This window comes from Osmia lignaria, unplaced genomic scaffold, assembly GCF_051020975.1.
Source record: "Osmia lignaria lignaria isolate PbOS001 unplaced genomic scaffold, iyOsmLign1 scaffold0001, whole genome shotgun sequence".
Taxonomy (NCBI): Eukaryota; Metazoa; Arthropoda; class Insecta; order Hymenoptera; family Megachilidae; genus Osmia; species Osmia lignaria.
This window is the reverse complement of record NW_027478158.1, coordinates 13,286,125-13,291,417: the sequence shown is the minus strand read 5'-3', so window position 1 is coordinate 13,291,417 and position 5,293 is coordinate 13,286,125.

Sequence of the window (5,293 nt, the reverse complement as noted above, 5' to 3'; positions counted from 1 at the left end):
TCAGACCCCTTCCCTTGAGATGAATCTGCAAATATCTCGGAAACGAAGCGAACTATGGCAAAATGTTAAGAGACCTTTTTTGTAGAGAATTAAGTTTCCTACTTTCTATGTTCGATGATATTTTTTGATCAGATGCGTAGTTCTCGAGATATATCAAGATATTTAAAAGTTCCGAAGCTGCACCAACATAATAGAGGTACAGAAACACCGTGGCCTCTTTCTTTGAGATAACTCTGCACTATTGCGAGCTGCAAATGCCGCTTCGAGCTTAGCTGTGCAGAAGAAGAACAACAAGAAGAAGAAATATCTCGAAATATGTCCGTCAGGCCAGTTCCTTTGAGCTGAATCTGCAAATATCTCGGAAACGAAGCGAGCTATGGCAAAATGTTAAGAGACGTTTTTTGTAGAGAATTATGTTTCCTACAATTTATGTTCTATGATATTTTTTGATCAGAACCGTAGTTTTCGAGATATATCGAGATATTTAAAAGTTCCGAAGCCGCACCAACATAATAGAGATACAGAAACACCGTGGCCCCTTTCTTTGAGATAACTCTGCACTAGTGCGAGCCGCAAATGCCACTTCCAGCTTAGCTGTGCAGAAGAAGAACAACAAGAAGAAGAAATATCTCGAAATATGTCCGTCAGGCCACTTCCCTTGAGATAAATCTGCAAATATCTCGGAAACGAAGCGAGCTATGGCAAAATGTTAAGAGACCTTTTTTGTAGAGAATTAAGTTTCCTACTTTTTATGTTCGATGATATTTTTTGATCAGATGCGTAGTTCTCGAGATATATCAAGATATTTAAAAGTTCCGAAGCTGCACCAACATAATAGAGGTACAGAAACACCGTGGCCTCTTTCTTTGAGATAACTCTGCACTATTGCGAGCTGCAAATGCCGCTTCGAGCTTAGCTGTGCAGAAGAAGAACAACAAGAAGAAGAAATATCTCGAAATATGTCCGTCAGACCCCTTCCCTTGAGATGAATCTGCAAATATCTCGGAAACGAAGCGAGCTATGGCAAAATGTTAAGAGACCTTTTTTGTAGAGAATAATGTTTCCTACAATTTACGTTCTATGATATTTTTTGATCAGAAGCGTAGTTTTCGAGATATATCGAGATATTTAAAAGTTCCGAAGCCGCACCAACATAATAGAGATACAGAAACACCGTGGCCCCTTTCTTTGAGATAACTCTGCACTATTGCGAGCTGCAAATGCCACTTCCAGCTTAGCTGTGCAGAGGAAGAACAACAAGAAGAAGAAATATCTCGAAATATGTCCGTCAGGCCAGTTCCTTTGGGCTGAATCTGCAAATATCTCGGAAACGAAGCGAGCTATGGCAAAATGTTAAGAGACGTTTTTTGTAGAGAATTATGTTTCCTACAATTTATGTTCTGTGATATTTTTTGATCAGATGCGTAGTTCTCGAGATAGATCAAGATACTTAAAAGTTCCGAAGCCGCACCAACATAATAGAGATACAGAAACACCGTGGCCCCTCTCTTTGAGATAACTCTGCACTATTGCGAGCTGCAAATGCCACTTCCAGCTTAGCTGTGCAGAAGAAGAACAACAAGAAGAAGAAGTATCTCGAAATATGTCCGTCAGGCCCCTTCCCTTGAGATAAATCTGCAAATATCTCGGAAACGAAGCGAGCTATGGCAAAATGTTTAGAGACCTTTCTTGTAGAGAATTAAGTTTCCTACTTTTTATGTAGTATGATATTTTTTGATCAGATGCGTAGTTCTCGAGATATATCAAGATATTTAAAAGTTCCGAAGCCGCACCAACATAATAGAGATACAGAAACATCGTGGCCCCTTTCTTTGGGATAACTCTGCACTATTGCGAGCTGGAAATGCCACTTCCAGTTTAGCTGTGCAGAAGAAGAACAACAAGAAGAAGAAATATCTCGAAATATGTCCGTCAGGCCACTTCCCTTGAGATAAATCTGCAAATATCTCGGAAACGAAGCGAGCTATGGCAAAATGTTAAGAGACCTTTCTTGTAGAGAATTAAGTTTCCTACTTTTTATGTTCGATCATATTTTTTGATCAGATGGGTAGTTCTCGAGATATATCAAGATATTTAAAAGTTCCGAAGCTGCACCAACATAATAGAGGTACAGAAACACCGTGGCCTCTTTCTTTGAGATAACTCTGCACTATTGCGAGCTGCAAATGCGACTTCGAGCTTAGCTGTGCAGAAGAAGAACAACAAGAAGAAGAAATATCTCGAAATATGTCCGTCAGACCCCTTCCCTTGAGATGAATCTGCAAATATCTCGGAAACGAAGCGAACTATGGCAAAATGTTAAGAGACCTTTTTTGTAGAGAATTAAGTTTCCTACTTTTTATGTTCGATGATATTTTTTGATCAGATGCGTAGTTCTCGAGATATATCAAGATATTTAAAAGTTCCGAAGCTGCACCAACATAATAGAGGTACAGAAACACCGTGGCCTCTTTCTTTGAGATAACTCTGCACTATTGCGAGCTGCAAATGCCGCTTCGAGCTTAGCTGTACAGAAGAAGAACAACAAGAAGAAGAAATATCTCGAAATATGTCCGTCAGACCCCTTCCCTTGAGATGAATCTGCAAATATCTCGGAAACGAAGCGAGCTATGGCAAAATGTTAAGAGACCTTTTTTGTAGAGAATAATGTTTCCTACAATTTACGTTCTATGATATTTTTTGATCAGAAGCGTAGTTATCGAGATATATCGAGATATTTAAAAGTTCCGAAGCCGCACCAACATAATAGAGATACAGAAACACCGTGGCCCCTTTCTTTGAGATAACTCTGCACTATTGCGAGCTGCAAATGCCACTTCCAGCTTAGCTGTGCAGAGGAAGAACAACAAGAAGAAGAAATATCTCGAAATATGTCCGTCAGGCCAGTTCCTTTGAGCTGAATCTGCAAATATCTCGGAAACGAAGCGAGCTATGGCAAAATGTTAAGAGACGTTTTTTGTAGAGAATTATGTTTCCTACAATTTATGTTCTGTGATATTTTTTGATCAGATGCGTAGTTCTCGAGATAGATCAAGATACTTAAAAGTTCCGAAGCCGCACCAACATAATAGAGATACAGAAACACCGTGGCCCCTCTCTTTGAGATAACTCTGCACTATTGGGAGCTGCAAATGCCACTTCCAGCTTAGCTGTGCAGAAGAAGAACAACAAGAAGAAGAAGTATCTCGAAATATGTCCGTCAGGCCCCTTCCCTTGAGATAAATCTGCAAATATCTCGGAAACGAAGCGAGCTATGGCAAAATGTTTAGAGACCTTTCTTGTAGAGAATTAAGTTTCCTACTTTTTATGTAGTATGATATTTTTTGATCAGATGCGTAGTTCTCGAGATATATCAAGATATTTAAAAGTTCCGAAGCCGCACCAACATAATAGAGATACAGAAACATCGTGGCCCCTTTCTTTGGGATAACTCTGCACTATTGCAAGCTGGAAATGCCACTTCCAGTTTAGCTGTGCAGAAGAAGAACAACAAGAAGAAGAAATATCTCGAAATATGTCCGTCAGGCCACTTCCCTTGAGATAAATCTGCAAATATCTCGGAAACGAAGCGAGCTATGGCAAAATGTTAAGAGACCTTTTTTGTAGAGAATTAAGTTTCCTACTTTTTATGTTCGATGATATTTTTTGATCAGATGCGTAGTTCTCGAGATATATCAAGATATTTAAAAGTTCCGAAGCCGCACCAACATAATAGAGATACAGAAACACCGTGGCCCCTTTCTTTGAGATAACTCTGCACTAGTGCGAGCTGCAAATGCCACTTCCAGCTTAGCTGTGCAGAAGAAGAACAACAAGAAGAAGAAATATCTCGAAATATGTCCGTCAGGCCACTTCCCTTGAGATAAATCTGCAAATATCTCGGAAACGAAGCGAGCTATGGCAAAATGTTAAGAGACGTTTTTTGTAGAGAATTATGTTTCCTACAATTTATGTTGTATGATATTTTTTGATCAGAAGCGTAGTTTTCGAGATATATCGAGATATTTAAAAGTTCCGAAGCCGCACCAACATAATAGAGATACAGAAACACCGTGGCCCCTTTCTTTGAGATAACTCTGCACTAGTGCGAGCCGCAAATGCCACTTCCAGCTTAGCTGTGCAGAAGAAGAGCAACAAGAAGAAGAAATATCTCGAAATATGTCCGACAGGCCCCTTCCCTTGAGATAAATCTGCAAATATCTCGGAAACGATGCGAGCTATGGCGAAATGTTAAGAGACCTTTCTTGTAGAGAATTAAGTTTCCTACTTTTTATCTTCTATGATATTTTTTGATCAGATGCGTAGTTCTCGAGATAGATCAAGATACTTAAAAGTTCCGAAGCCGCACCAACATAATAGAGATACAGAAACACCGTGGCCCCTCTCTTTGAGATAACTCTGCACTATTGCGAGCTGCAAATGCCACTTCCAGCTTAGCTGTGCAGAAGAAGAACAACAAGAAGAAGAAGTATCTCGAAATATGTCCGTCAGGCCCCTTCCCTTGAGATAAATCTGCAAATATCTCGGAAACGAAGCGAGCTATGGCAAAATGTTAAGAGACCTTTTTTGTAGAGAATTATGTTTCCTACAATTTATATTCTATGATATTTTTTGATCAGAAGCGTAATTTTCGAGATATATCGAGATATTTAAAAGTTCCGAAGCCGCACCAACATAATAGAGATACAGAAACATCGTGGCCCCTTTCTTTGGGATAACTCTGCACTATTGCGAGCTGGAAATGCCACTTCCAGTTTAGCTGTGCAGAAGAAGAACAACAAGAAGAAGAAATATCTCGAAATATGTCCGTCAGGACCCTTCCCTTGAGATAAATCTGCAAATATCTCGGAAACGAAGCGAGCTATTGCAAAACGTTAAGAGACCTTTTTTGTAGAGAATTAAGTTTCCTACTTTTTATGTTGTATGATATTTTTTATCAGAAGCGTAGTTTTCGAGATATATCGAGATATTTAAAAGTTCCGAAGCCGCACCAACATAATAGAGATACAGAAACACCGTGGCCCCTTTCTTTGGGATAACTCTGCACTATTGCGAGCTGCAAATGCCACTTCCAGCTTAGCTGTGCAGAAGAAGAACAACAAGAAGAAGAAATATCTCGAAATATGTCCGTCAGGCCACTTCCCTTGAGATAAATCTGCAAATATCTCGGAAACGAAGCGAGCTATGGCAAAATGTTAAGAGACCTTTCTTGTAGAGAATTAAGTTTCCTACTTTTTATGTTCGATGATATTTTTTGATCAGATGCGTAGTT